At 46.6% G+C, this 15,832-nt stretch overlaps 1 protein-coding gene across 2 annotated transcripts in view; it reads left to right on the top strand.

Annotated features, from left to right (window-relative positions):
* The window catches only part of PLD2 (phospholipase D2), a 215,903-nt gene that overhangs the window by 125,990 nt on the left and 74,081 nt on the right, over nucleotides 1–15,832 (top strand). The gene's annotated exons all lie outside the window — the stretch shown is intronic.

The following is a 15,832-nucleotide window of genomic DNA, read 5'->3' as shown; positions in this document are numbered from 1 at the left end:
TGTTTATTCAGTGGCCCTCTAGGATTGTAATCCATAACTAGCTCCTTTAGACTGCAAAAATGTATTTTCTCGCTGTTGAGTGTGATGCCTTTTACCTTAAGTCTGGTCTCACCGGTGGATAGCCTGTACCTGTATGTTTTAGGACCAGCTGAGTCAAACTCTGTGATAGTCACCCAAAGGAGGATCCCATTTACCCTTCTTACTTACAAAAATCACAGAGTCTGTATCATGTTAAAGGCAGCGCTTTGTAAAGTGTCAAGAACCCTGTACAGCTCTAGCCGGGTATGCACCGTTGTAATAGAGGCTAGGAAGATGTTAGTGTTACCCGGTGGTGGGCAAAGTTCCTTCGTGCCTTTCCAGGTGACGCATGCTGCTTCATCATCTATAAGATCTCAAGATGACATGGTGTATTCAGGGGGGAAACAGGTGCATATACAGCTCACCAGGGTCTCTCATGAAACTTGTGGCAGGTAGATTTCTTCTTTGACCAAACGTCCCCTCCAAAGAGTTTAAGAACAGTTTTGCAATTTGTCGTTTTGCAGGGTTCACGGTTAGATGATCAGTGCATAAAAGCACACCTTCTTTCTGATAGAAATAATCTATGTACCAGTTCTGTTGTTGTTCAGCATCAGTACAAAACTGAGGAAACCCCGATGCTTCTTGATTTTGACGTAGATGCATGTTTATGTATTCTGCAAAGAGTTGTGTAGATGTCTGTTCAAAATGCCAGACCTTGTAGATTTTCCCCACCCTGTGCCTTTTCCAATTCTACAGTATACCACATCCCCAGCAGGGCTCTCTGTCCGTCATCGTGGGCACACTTCTCCCATTGCATCGTTACTGCGCAGGTGCGACCAAACGGGACGTGAGTTTACCATGCACCCTAAACGGCAGAACAAGGGAAAAGAGTCTATGGGGGGGGGGGGGGGGGGGGGGGGGGGGAAACCTTGACTTTCACAAGCCTGAAATAATCAGAGTGGGGGCTGAAATTGTCATAGATGATTTTGAGGTGACTGATCGGATATTCTTTAGTTTTATTGACACAGGCTGGTAAAGTTATAATATAAGTACATAAGTATTGCCATACTGGGACAGACCAAAGTTCCATCAAGCCCAGCACCCTGTTCCTAACAGTGGCCAATCCGGGTCACAAACACCTGGCAGGATCCCAAACAAGTACAAAACATTTTACACTGCTTATCCCAGAAATAGTGGATTTTCCCCATCCAATTTAATAATGGTCTATGGAGTTTTTCTTTAGGAAGCCATCCAAACCTTTTTTTTAAACTCTACTAAGCTAACCACCTTTATCACATTCTCTGGCAATGAATTCCAGAGTTTAATTACACGTTGAGTGAAGAAACATTTTCTCCGATTTGTTTTAAATTTACTACTTTGTAGTTTCATCGCATGCCCCCTAGTCCTAGTATTTTTGGAAAACATAAGTAGATGCTTCAGGTCTACCAGTTCAACTGCACTCATTATTTTATAGACCTCTATCATATCTCCCATCAGCCACCTTTTCTCCAAGCTGAAGAGCACTAGACTCTTCAGCCTTTCCTCATAGGGAAATTGTCCCATCCCCTTTATCATTTTCATCGCCTTTCTCTGCAACTTTTCTAATTCCACTATATCTTTTTTGAGATGCGGTGACCAGAATTGAACACAATATTCTAGGTGCGATCGCACCATGGAGCGACACAAAGGCATTATAACGTCCTCATTTTTATTTTCCATTCCTTTCTTAATAATACCTAACATTCTATTTGCTTTCTTAGCCGCAGCAGCACACTGAGCAAAAGGTTTCAATCAATCATCAACGACGACACCTAGATCCTTTTCTTGGTCTGTAACTCCTAACGTGGAACCTTGCATGATTTAGCTATAATTTCAGTTCCTCTTTCCCACATGCATCACTTTGCACTTGCTCACATTAAACATCATCTGCCATTTAGACGCCCAGTCTCCCAGTCTCATAAGGTCCTCTTGTAATTTTTCACAATCCTCCCACAATTTAACGACTTTGAATAACTTTGTGTTATCAGCAAATTTAATTACCTCACTAGTTACTCCCATCTCCAGGTCATTTATAAATATGTTAAAAAGCAGCCGTCCCAGCACAGAGCCCTGGGGAACCCCACTACCTACCCTTCTCCATTTAACCCTACTCTCTGTTTTCTATCTTTTAACCAGTTTTTAATCCACAATAGGACAGAACCTCCTATCCCATGACTTTCCAATTTCCTCTGGAGTCTTTCATGAGGTACTTTGCAAATGCCTTTTGAAAATCCAGATACACAATATCTACCAGCTCACTTTTATCCACATATTTGTTCACCCCTTTAAAGGAATGTAATAGATTGGTGAGGCAAGATTTTCATTCACAAAATCCATGTTGGCTTTGTCTCATTAATCCAAACTGACGCATGTAGGATGTGTGTACATGCCTACATGGCTTACTAAAAAGGCCCCAGTGTGTTTTTAAAATTTCTTTTATTTAAAACCATTTAAATGTTTACAAGCGATAAAACAACTTGCTGGAAATGCAGAGAAAGTAATATGTAGGAATTATTTCAGTCAGGTAATTCTATTCTCTTCCTTAGACCACTAAATAGGGAGAGTGAAACAAGATAAGGAGATCAATTAAACAGTAAACAGAACCCCCCCCCCCCCCCCCCCCCCGTGGTATTAACCTGATTATCCCCAGATATTACTCGTCTAATTCATTATTCCACATTGATCATCTGGTTGGCTTCTTCAAGGCCAATACGGTGTATAGTCAAATCATTTCATTGAAAACATACCTATTGTCCAATATTAGTTAGAAATAATACATCTGATTACATTCTTTCTCTTTTAAAAACCAGAAGTTATTTAACAATACATATACTTAAATCTCTAATTCAAATCCCACTGATTAAAGTAATCCCAGTTTTCACAGGCTTCACTCCTTTTAAAGTAATAATTTGAGGAAATATTTCTGAGGAAAACTTTAGGAGTCATACCTGGAACTCTGGGAAAAACAATAATCTCTATATTAATCATCTATAATAATATTCATTTTATTATTCAAAATTTCTGGTCTATTATCATTTTCAAAATCATAACCACTTCTTGCTCATGTAGAATCATTTGTTATATCAATTTTTTACTCTCAAAGGGTTCAGTTGAATTGTCCATGTAACTCTCTAATAAAATTATATCTGAAACAAAATTATTTACTGCCACCATTAGATCCCGAAGCGCCTTCCAGATGGTATTCAATGTAACCTGCACGGGAACCAAAAACTCCAAGTTGATTTCTCATAGGTGTTTAGGAGTGGTTCCGCCGATTTGGGTTCTGCTGTAAATGTCCTCCGTTTCAGCATATATCTCTAACTCACTCCTCCACTCCTTTGGGCATGGTGGTTGAATAATTCAGGAGCGATGGAGTTGTGTTTTCCAGGTCCAAGAGCGTCGATGCTCCTTCGCTGGCGCTAATCAAAGGACTCGCCAACCATTTCATCGCCAACCCAGTGTGTCGCCCAGCGGTCCCGCACTTGCTGCTCAGGGGATAAAATGCTGGCCATCGGCAGCTGACCGCTGGTTATCCCCTTCCTCTCAGTTAAGGTAACTGCAATTGCAGAGAGGAAATTTACGTGAGGAAGATGAAATTTCAGAGGGCATCTGGGCTGTTGGGCATACGAACTTCAGGTCACCATCTTACTACTCTCTCAGTTTGGGACACTCTTTGTCTGGTTTCTCCTCAGAGGCCTGTCTGATATGGGTAACCTTTCAGCATAGCCCTCTGAGTCATTGAAACACACAAGCCCCTCCACCCCTACAAGGTGGTGTCCCTTCGGAGGGGCCCTGTGTGTTTTAAGCCTGTGAAATGTTTTGGATGTTTTCCTGTCTTGTATATGTCTGAAGTGTATTTCTCCTGTTTGGCCAGTAGGCGCATGTTTATCCTTAAAGCTGTTACAGATGACTGACTTCTCTTTCTTTTATTTGGTGCACAGATAATAGGAAGTGCCTGTAGTGATGTAACTGTTCTGTCTTTTGACAGCCTTGCCTAAGTTACAGTGGAACCCTGGAATGGGTTAATGTTTGTTATTATTTCACTGCTAGGTCATGTGAGCTAGGCATTGTGTGTAGTGTAGTTTATGTTAATGCAACCAATCTTGCCACCTCATTGACAGGCTCTGTTTCTATTGGTCTTTACCTTCTTCTTCTCCTCTGGGTTTGTGTGTGCCCTACTTTCTGGCCCTCTCTATTGCTCCCTCTCTATGATCCTGTCTCCATTTTACTTTGTCAGCTCATGTCCTGTTAAACGCTCTGAAGAGAACTTGGTTCTGTCTCTGTGCCATGAGGCAATCCTTCTGAACTACTGACTGTGAGTACATTGTTGTGTTATTCAATAAAGAAAGTATCAGAAAAGAAAGAGACTTCAGGTGTGCTGGTATGTCAAGGTTAACTGCAAAATACTGAGACTTTCAGGTAACAGGTCTTAGAAGACTTATAACACCTTTATCCACGTTTGTTCACCCCTTTAAAGAAATGTAATAGATTGGTGAGGCAAGATTTCCCTTCACAAAATCCATGTTGGCTTTGTCTCATTAATCCATGCTTTTGAATATGCTCTGTAATTTTGTTCTTTATAATAGTCGCTACCATTTTGCCTAGCACCGACATCAGACTCACCGGTCTATACTTTCCCGGATCTCCTCCGGGAATAAATTACATATTACTAACAATAGCTCCGCAAGTTCATTTTTCGGTTCTGGGATGAATACCATCTGGTCCAGGAGATTTGCTACTCTTCAGTTTGTAGAACTGCCCCATTACATCCTCCAGGTTTATAGAGAATTCATTCAGTTTCTCCGACTCGTCAGCTTTGAATACCATTTCTGGCACCGGTATCTCTCCCAAATCTTCCTTGGTGAAGACCTAAGCAAATAATTCATTTAATCTCTCCGATATGGCTTTGTCTTCCCTGATCGCCCCTTTTACCCCTCGGTGATCTAGCGGTCCAACTGATTCCTTTGCCGGCTTCTTGCTTTTAATATACCTAAAAAAAATTTTACTATGTGTTTTTGCCTCCAATGCAATCTCAAGCTGTCAGTTGTAAGAGAAGCTTAGTCAGCTTGAGACCGATACCCCTGCCAGTATGATACAACTGAGTGGTTCCTGATGAAGTCCTGTTATGGGTGAAACGAATCGGGCCTCATTGAAAAACAATAGTTGAATTGTGGGGGTTGTCAAGCCAGCATTTATTAAGCTAACTTGATGCATGCCATGCTGTAGCTTCAACAATTTTTGTTATTCAGTTATCTTTAATATTTGTGCTCTATTATGGGCAATTTTGCATGATGCTCCTATATGGGCATTTTTGAATGAGTGGAGTAGGGAATATTTACCCCATGAAAGAAACTTGATCACGGGCACAAAGTCTTTTATCCCACTTTCCTCATTTCTTTACATTCATTCCACACAACCCTTTGGATTGTGTTTGGCTGTTTTTCAGTTCTCTGGAGTATTAGATTACCTGTTTAGGATTAACAGCCCATACTGTTTTTTTCATCATAAGAGACAATTTACCCCCTTGAATTCCCATTCGTGCTCACAGTAAAGAACCATTTTAAAGATGTAGTTGGGGATGTTCACCCCCGTTTCCTGCATACATTCACAATCATAAATGATATACCTTTCGGATGTTTTAGGTCTAGCCAGCCTTGTAATGTAACATAAATATTTTTCACCTTTCAATAAAGGATCACCGCACTGCAAACATTTGTATGGCTTTGCACTTGTGCTTTTGTTCTGTGTAAGAGTCACACATCACAAAACATTTTTGACAAACGTTCTATTTCTTTTTTGGATCCCAGGTTTGCAGGCTGTTTTAAACATTCCTTAGAGCGGCAGTACAATTGGCAGTTAAGGCACCTTTCTCTACCGCCCAACTGAAATGTGCATGTGTCGGATAGACACAGATGACAGCGTGCTTTGCAAGTGTGGTTGTGGCTATAAAGCATTTCACAGTGTTTACAGACATTTTTCTTAACTGTAGAACTGTTTGATATCTAAGATACCGTAAAAATGATCACGATGGAGTAACAGATATACAGTCATATGGAATGGCTGATGGTCACTTGTTTTTAAAAGACATCAGTCATTTCTGTCTATACAATGTAGCACTCATATGTTTACACCCAGATGTTGTTCAAAAACCACTACATCACTCAACATAACTTTATTGGTTTCTGACCCTTGGAGCTCAGCGCGTAGTTTTCTGACTTCATATATTCATATATATATTCTATGTCTTATATCTTGAGAGCGGTGGTGAGTGCCTTGAGACTGTCTGCAAACACAAGTTATTACCCATGTTGTTTAGATTTACTAAATATCTTCTTTTTTTTTCTTGATAATGTGGCTATCGAGAATACTGTGTAAAGACCTGTTACAACCCCCACTACCTTCTTTGTTTCTGATAACCATCACAATGAGATGCCTGTTCTTATTAATGTATATTTCTCTGAAATTCTGCAGAAAATTACTGACCTGTTGTAAGAAATGCCCCGCCTCGGTCCTGTATCATTAGCCAGTTTATACATTTCTGTGTCATCGACGGCATCTCCGAACGTGTCTTCTACCAAATCCGCAGCATTTGCTAATTCTCTGTTCGCAGTCTAGGTTTTCTGTTAGTGAGATGTTAACTTCTTGAGAGTCAAACAGCTTTTGCCCGCATGGCAGTTCAACCAGCAAGGACTTTGTCATTTTCTGGCCCAGCAACGGGTGGGCCACAAACTGCCACGTTCTGGTCACTAACGATGTTTTGTGATTCTGTGAGGTCGATTACCGGTAGATAGCCCTCGGCCTCAGCATCAGCACCCAGACCTTTAAGATAAAGGCTGAGCTGTTACCCTCTCTTGAACAACAAGGGTTATTTACCTCTTCTGGACCTCTGTATATTAGGGATTTTTAAGACTCCATATTTAGCTGTTACATCTTTCTATGGATTTCGAAGGAGTCAATGTTTAGCTGTTGTGTCTTTCTGATCCCAGATAGATTGATAGTAACTGGTGGTGGTATACTTAGAATGGTGGTAACACCTTTTTTCCATCTCTCAGTCATGTGGAGTGGAGGAGTAGCCTAGTGGTTAGTGCAGTGGACTTTGGTCCTGGGGAACTGAGTTCAATTCCCACTGCAGCTCCTTGTGACTCTGGGCAAGTCACTTAACCCTCCATTGCCCCTGGTACAAAATAAGTACCTGAATATATGTAAACTGCTTTGAATGTAGTTGCAAAAACCTGAGAAAGGCGGTATATCAAGTCCTATTTCCCTTCCCCCCTTTCCCTTATGACATCACAATATCAGAAGTGAGCCAAGTATTGGGCAATCAAGCCATTGTGACATCACTGATGAGGTTGGCTCAGGCATTGGTGGAATGAGGCATTATGACATCACAGTATCAGCTCCAGTGGAGGAGTAGCCTAGTGGTTAGTGCAGTGGACTTTGATCCTGGGGAACTGAGTTTGATTCCCACTGCAGCTCCTTGTGACTCTGGGCAAGTCACTTAACCCTCCATTGCCCCTGGTACAAAATAAGTACCTGAATATATGTAAACTGCTTTGAATGTAGTTGCAAAAACCTGAGAAAGGCAGTATATCAAATCCCATTTCCCTTTCCCTTCTTTTAGGTTTCTTACAATCTTGTCTGCAGACTTGCCCGGACTACTTAATTCATTCATGTGATTTTCCCTAGCATCATTCATGTGATGCTCCCTCTGTTTTGATTCAAAATTGGGCAAAGCATTAAAGCATTGTGTGCTTCCTAGATGAATGCTTGTTAGGGGCAAAACAATCCCTGTGTAAAGCATTTATTCTCCCACTCAATGAAATGGAAATCAAGAAGACCTTGAGATTTCTTGTTTGCAGATGTTTATGTTCCAGCACCTTATGTCCCAGAAGAAGGAGTTTCCAAAAAAGGGATCTCTGTTGGACATGGTGATGCAGCGTTAAACCAAGATAGTGGTTGCTGTTTATTTTTTATTCTCCGAGGACAAGCAGGCTGCTTGTTCTCACTGATGGGTGACGTCCACGGCAGCCCCTCCAATCGGAAACTTCACTAGCAAAGGCCTTTGCTAGTCCTCGCGTGCCGATGCGCACCGCGCATGCGCGGCCGTCTTCCCGCCCGAACCGGCTCGTGTTCGGCAGTCTTCTTTTGTCCGCGGTCGGTACGGTCGTGTTTCGCCGTTTGTGTCCCGGGAAAGTTGACCTCGCGCGTCGTTTTCGACTCGTTTCTTCTCAGAAAGTTTAGAAAGTGTTTCGGAAAGACCCTTTTTGGTTTTTCCCTTCCCGTATTTCGAGCTTTTTGCCCCGGTAAGTTTTCTTTCGTCGTCGGGGTAGGCCTCAGTTAGGCCTCGGTCGAAATTTTCTTCTCCCTATTTTTGTGGTGCCAATTTTTGTCATTTCGAGTTTTGATCTCGCCGGCGTGATTTTTCCGCCCATGACATCGAAGCCTTCCAGCGGCTTCAAGAAGTGCACCCAGTGCGCCCGGGTAATCTCGCTCACTGATAGGCACGCGTCATGTCTTCAGTGTCTGGGGGCTGGGCACTGCCCGCAGGCCTGCAGTCTTTGCGCCCTTTTACAGAAAAGGACTCAGGTAGCGAGATTGGCCCAGTGGAACGTTTTGTTCTCGGGCTCTTCGTCGGCATCGGCACCGGGAGTATCGAGTGCATCGACGTCTTCAGCGTCCAGACCTTCATCCTCGGCCGCCAGTGCATCGAGTGCATCGAGGCATCGGCCCTCTGCATCGGCGCTGAGACATCGGACGACTGTATCGACGTCGGTGGTACCGGGACCTCGTCTGCTGATGTCGTCGGACGGTGGTGCTTCGTCTGGAGTGCAGGTGAGGGCTGTCCATTCCCCTGCTGGTGGCGGTGAGCCTTCGGGTGGGTCTCCCCCTACCCTGAGGGCTCCTGCAGTACAGGCCCCCCGAGACCGACCCCCTTCGGTCTCGGCCCCGAGGAAGAGACGGCTGGATTCTACGTCCTCCTCGTCGGTGCCGGGAAGCTCCGGTGACATGATTCGCAAGAAGTTGAAGAAGCATCGACACCGGTCCCCTTCCCGCGTCGGCACCGAGAGCTCTGGGTCGCCGAGGGAGTCGGCACCCAGCAGGTATCGGCACCGAGAGGACCGCTCACCCACTGTCCAAGAGGTGTCGATGCGCTCCACTCTGGACAGCCCGGAACAGCCTCCACGCCCGGAACAGACTCTGACATCGACGCCTGCATCGACCTCCATGCCTTTTTCTGCAGCCGCTCTGAACGAGAGCCTCCGGGCCGTTCTCCCAGAGATCCTGGGAGAGCTGTTGCGCCCTACCCCTCCGGTACCGGGGGTGCTTGCGCCACCGGTACCGTCGAGCGAGGCGCCGGCTGGCCCATCGCCCGGGGTGAGGTCTCCGGCGTCGGTACCGCGTGCGGTGCCGACTGCGGTCGCCTCCCAAGAAGGCTCCCCAACTACGTCGGCGGAGGAGGCTTCGCCGGTGCGGGCGAGGGAGTCTACCTCTCGACGCTCCCACCGTGGCCGTGGTTCCACGGAGTCGAGCCGGGCGCGGTTGCAGACACAGGTTCGTGAACTTGTGTCTGACACCGAGGGTGAGGCCTCATGGGAAGAAGAGGACGACATCAGATATTTCTCTGACGAGGAATCTGAGGGTCTTCCTTCTGATCCCACTCCCTCTCCTGAATGACAGCTTTCTCCTCCCGAGAGTCTGTCTTTCGCTTCCTTTGTCCGGGAGATGTCTACGGCCATCCCCTTCCCGGTGGTTGTGGAGGACGAGCCCAGGGCTGAAATATTTGAGCTCCTGGACTATCCTTCTCCACCTAAGGAAGTGTCCACAGTACCCATGCATCATGTCCTCAAAAAGACATTGCTGGCGAACTGGACCAAACCATTAACTAATCCCCACATTCCCAAGAAGATCGAGTCCCAGTACCGGATCCATGGGGACTCAGAGCTGATGCGCACTCAGTTGCCTCATGACTCTGGAGTTGTGGATTGCCCTGAAGAAGGCCAAGAGTTCTAGGGAGCATGCTTCGGCGCCCCCGGGCAAGGACTCTAGAACCTTGGACTCCTTTGGGAGGAAGGCCTACCATTCTTCTATGCTCGTGGCCAAAATTCAGTCCTACCAGCTCTACACGAGCATACACATGCGGAACAATGTGCGGCAGTTGGCGGGCTTGGTGGATGCGCTCCCCCCTGAGCAAGCCAAGCCTTTTCAGGAGGTGGTCAGGCAGCTGAAGGCGTGCAGAAAATTCCTGGCCAGAGGGGTGTATGACACCTTTGATGTTGCGTCCAGGGCCGCTGCTCAAGGTGTGGTGATGCGCAGACTCTCATGGCTGCGTGCCTCCGACCTGGAGAATAGGATCCAGCAGCGGATTGCGGACTCGCCTTGCCGTGCGGATAATATTTTTGGAGAGAAAGTCGAACAGGTGGTAGAGCAGCTCCACCAGCGGGACACCGCATTCGACAAGTTCTCCCGCCGGCAGCCTTCAGCCGCTACCTCTACAGGTAGAAGATTTTTTGGGGGAAGGAAGACTGTTCCCTACTCTTCTGGCAAGCGTAGGTACAATCCTCCTTCTCGACAGCCTGCGGCCCAGGCTAAGCCCCAGCGCGCTCGCTCTCGTCAGCAGCGTGCGCCTCAGCAGGGCCCCTCGGCTCCCCAGCAAAAGCAAGGGACGAGCTTTTGACTGGCTCCAGCAGAGCATAGCCGCCATCCAAGTGTCAGTGCCAGGCGACCTGCCAGTAGGAGGGAAGTTGAAAGCTTTTCACCAAAGGTGGCCTCTCATAACCTCCGATCAGTGGGTTCTCCAAATAGTCCGGCAGGGATACACCCTCAATTTGGCCTCAAAACCGCCAAATTGTCCACCGGGAGCTCAGTCTTACAGCTTCCAGTACAAGCAGGTACTTGCAGAGGAACTCTCCCTTCTCAGCGCCAATGCGGTCGAGCCCGTGCCATCCGGGCAAGAAGGGCTGGGATTCTATTCCAGGTACTTCCTTGTGGAAAAGAAAACAGGGGGGATGCGTCCCATCCTAGACCTAAGGGCCCTGAACAAATATCTGGTCAAAGAAAAGTTCAGGATGCTTTCCCTGGGCACCCTCCTTCCCATGATTCAGGAAAACGATTGGCTATGCTCTCTGGACTTGAAGGATGCCTATACACACATCCCGATACTGCCAGCTCACAGACAGTATCTGCGATTTCAGCTGGGCACACGTCAGTTCCAGTACTGTGTGCTACCCTTTGGGCTCGCCTCTGCGCCCAGGGTGTTCACAAAGTGCTTGGCTGTAGTAGCAGCGGCACTTCGCAGGCTGGGGGTACATGTGTTCCCATATCTCGACGATTGGCTGGTGAAGAACACATCCGAGGCAGGAGCCCTGCAGTCCATGCAGATGACTATTCGCCTCCTGGAGCTACTGGGGTTTGTGATAAATTATCCAAAGTCCCATCTTCTCCCAGTGCAGAAACTCTAATTCATAGGAGCTATGCTGGATTCTCGGACGGCTCGCGCCTATCTCCCAGAGGCGAGAGCCAACAACTTGTTGTCCCTTGTCTCGCGGGTGAGAGCGTCACAGCAGATCACAGCTCGGCAGATGTTGAGATTGTTGGGCCACATGGCCTCCACAGTTCATGTGACTCCCATGGCCCGCCTTCACATGAGATCTGCCCAATGGACCCTAGCGTCCCAGTGGTTCCAGGCTGCTGGGGATCTAGAAGACGTGATCCACCTGTCCACGAGTTTTCTCAAATCCCTGTATTGGTGGACGATTTGGTCCAATTTGACTCTGGGACGTCCTTTCCAAATTCCTCAGCCACAAAAAGTGCTGACCACGGACGCGTCTCTCCTGGGATGGGGAGCTCATGTCGATGGGCTTCACACCCAAGGAAGCTGGTCCCTCCAGGAACGCGATCTACAGATCAATCTCCTGGAGTTACGAGCGATCTGGAACGCTCTGAAGGCTTTCAGAGATTGGCTGTCCCACCAAATTATCCAAATTCAGACAGACAACCAGGTTGCCATGTACTACGTCAACAAGCAGGGGGGCACCGGATCTCGCCCCCTGTGTCAGGAAGCCGTCAGCATGTGGCTCTGGGCTCGCCGTCACGGCATGGTGCTCCAAGCCACATATCTGGCAGGCGTAAACAACAGTCTGGCCGACAGGTTGAGCAGGATTATGCAACCTCACGAGTGGTCGCTCAATTCCCGTGTAGTGCGACAGATCTTCCAGGTGTGGGGCACCCCTTTGGTGGATCTCTTCGCATCTTGAGCCAACCACAAAGCCCCTCAGTTCTGTTCCAGGCTTCAGGCCCATGGCAGACTGGCATCGGATGCCTTCCTCCTGGACTGGGGGGAGGGTCTGCTGTATGCTTATCCTCCCATACCTCTGGTGGGGAAGACTTTGTTGAAACTCAAGCAAGACCGAGGCACCATGATTCTGATTGCTCCTTTTTGGCCGCGTCAGATCTGGTTCCCTCTTCTTCTGGAGTTGTCCACCGAAGAACCGTGGAGATTGGAGTGTTTTCCGACCCTCATCACTCAGGACGAAGGGGCGCTTCTGCATCCCAACCTCCGGTCCCTGGCTCTCACGGCCTGGATGTTGAGAGCGTAGACTTTGCCTCTTTGGGTCTGTCAGAGGGTGTCTCCCGCATCTTGCTTGCTTCCAGGAAAGATTCCACTAAGAGGAGTTACTTCTTTCTATGGAGGAGGTTTGCCGTCTGGTGTGACAGCAAGGCCCTAAATCCTCACTCTTGTCCTACACAGACCCTGCTTGAATACCTTCTGCACTTGTCTGAGTCTGGTCTCAAGACTAACTCTGTAAGGGTTCACCTTAGTGCAATCAGTGCATGGAAGGTAAGCCGATCTCAGGACAGCCTTTAGTTGTTCGCTTCATGAGAGGTTTGCTTTTGTCAAAGCCCCCTGTCAAGCCTCCTACAGTGTCATGGGATCTCAATGTCGTTCTCACCCAGCTGATGAAACCTCCTTTTGAGCCACTGAATTCCTGCCATCTGAAGTACTTGACCTAGAAGGTCATTTTCTTGGTGGCAGTTACTTCAGCTCGTAGAGTCAGTGAGCTTCAGGCCTTGGTAGCCCAGGCCCCTTACACCAAATTTCATCATAACAGAGTAGTCCTCCGCACTCACCCTAAGTTCTTGCCAAAGGTTGTGTCGGAGTTCCATCTGAACCAGTCAATTGTCTTGCCAACATTCTTTCCCCGTCCTTATTCCTGCCCTGCTGAACGTCAGCTGCACACATTGGACTGCAAGAGAGCATTGGCCTTCTATCTGGAGCGGACACAGCCCAACAGACAGTCCGCCCAATTGTTTGTTTCTTTTGATCCCAACAGGAGGGGAGTGGCTGTGGGGAAATGCACCATATCCAATTGGCTAGCAGATTGCATTTCCTTCACTTACGCCCAGGCTGGGCTGGCTCTTGAGAGTCATGTCACGGCTCATAATGTTAGAGCCATGGCAGCGTCGGTAGCCCACTTGAAGTCAGCCACTATTGAAGAGATTTGCAAAGCTGCGACGTGGTCATCTGTCCACACATTCACATCTCATTACTGCCTGCAGCAGGATACCCGACGCGACAGTCGGTTCGGGCAGTCAGTGCTTCAGAATCTGTTCGGGGTTTAGGATCCAACTCCACCCCCCTATGCTCATGTTTGTTCTGTTCCAGGCTGCACTCTTAGTTAGTTGATAAATTTTTTAGGTCAATCTCAGTTATGTCCTCGCCGTTGCGAGGCCCAATTGACCATGGTTGTTGTTTTGAGTGAGCCTGGGGGCTAGGGATACCCCATCAGTGAGAACAAGCAGCCTGCTTGTCCTCGGAGAAAGCGAATGCTACATACCTGTAGAAGGTATTCTCCAAGGACAGCAGGCTGATTGTTCTCACAAACCCGCCCGCCTCCCCTTTGGAGTTGTGTCTTCCCTTGCCTTTGTTTTGCTACATATGGGACTGACGAACACGAGCCGGTTCGGGCGGGAAGACGGCCGCGCATGTGCGGTGCGCATGGGCGTGCGAGGACTAGCAAAGGCCTTTGCTAGTGAAGTTTCCGATTGGAGGGGCTGCCGTGGACGTCACCCATCAGTGAGAACAATCAGCCTGCTGTCCTCAGAGAATACCTTCTACAGGTATGTAGCATTCGCTTTTTGGTGGTGCTTGGTTAAGACTGCATTCATATTATATCTGTTTTCATTGGTTATACAATGAGGCATATTTTCAAAGCACTTAGCCTTCCAAAGTTCCATAGAAACCTAGGCTAATTTCTTTGAAAATATGCCTCAAAGTCTTCTTATTCAATTCAGTAGAGACTCTTGTACTAGGAAAAAGTTCACTATTGGTCCATTGATTTAGAGGGATATATAAAACAGATATTAAAAAATATTACAACATCATTAGAGTTTTAGGAGACTTGTGAAGTATAGAGTGGTCATGTGAGCTATTTTTGACTTGGTTCATTGAGATTGAAGCTCTGCTGCAGGTGGAGCCTATACTGAATTCTTAAATTTTCCCTCAGAGTTTTAGTACTAGAGTTCTACATTGACAGTTGTGGGATTGCTTCTTTTTTGTTGATGTTATTAATATTTACCTCTCCCTATTGAGGTTCCTTCTTGTTTAAAAGAAAATTTCCTTATCTGTAACTTTTTTTTCTGTAGCTTTGAAAAAGCAGGGAGGAACAGCCCTCATAGCGTTCACACTAGTTCATTCTATGGAGGATGGCTTGGGAAAGGGGAGAGTTGAAGGCTGCAGACAAAATCGGGCTGTTGGGCTAGGGAAAAGGAGGGATTGGTGTACGTGGCTGAATGATTTTTTACAACAGAGCCATTGCGATCTCTTGAAAAAAAGCAAAGACACTTTCTACAGCAGGCTTAAATGGTGTCTTTTTTTGAGAGAAAAAATACAAATAAAAACTGTGAGTCTGGGTCTAAAAAATGCCTGTGAGAAAAAAAAGGTTAAATTATGCATGCGCAAATAAATTCTGCCGAGATTGTAGGGGACAATGTCAGGTTTTTTCAACATCACTTCTTGTCATGTGACCACATCCAAGATGGAAGCTAGTTGTGGAAACAGGAAGTCACATGTATACAGCAGTAGACACCATCTTGGAAAAGGTGTGGCTATGACATCACTTCCTGTGACAGCACAAAAAGGGGTAGGGTTTGGTTGGGGCTACACAAAAAGGGGATGGGTTTTTATGACAGCTATGCAAATGAGGGGTGAGGGGTGTGGCTATGCAAAGGGACAGGGCTTGGGCAGGGTCAAAACATCATATCCTATGGTATCATCAAAGGAAGTAGGCATGGCTTAGTCTTTGACATCAGAGGGGCGGGGAGTGGGCATAGCTTGGGCGTGTATTTACTTCTGATTGGCTGAAAGTGGGCATGCTACCTGCCAAAATAATTTTGATAAATGGCAATGAGATACATTACTAATACACACACACATACACACACACACAAACTGTCAATATATCTCATTCTTGCCTGCCTTGCTTGTATAGTACTGAAAGTCACCCATAGATCTCTGCCTATGCTGATCTTGATCTCTGGTGGGACTCCATGCTATACTGGGCCAGACCAAACTCCATCAAACCCAGTATCCTGTTTCCAGCAGTAGCCAATCGAGGTCCCAAAAAGTTGTAAGGTTTTGTGTGGCTTATCCCCCTTGTTAATAATGATTTATGAACTTTTCCTCTAGGAACTTGTCCAACTCTTTTTAAAACTCTGCTGCTTTTACCACATCCTCTGTCAACAAATTATAGAGCTTAATTATGTGTTGAGTGAAAAA

Source organism: Microcaecilia unicolor, chromosome 14, assembly GCF_901765095.1.
Source record: "Microcaecilia unicolor chromosome 14, aMicUni1.1, whole genome shotgun sequence".
NCBI lineage: Eukaryota > Metazoa > Chordata > Amphibia > Gymnophiona > Siphonopidae > Microcaecilia > Microcaecilia unicolor.
The sequence above is the reverse complement of the archived record's forward strand: the minus strand, read 5'-3'. Positions and strand labels throughout refer to the sequence as shown.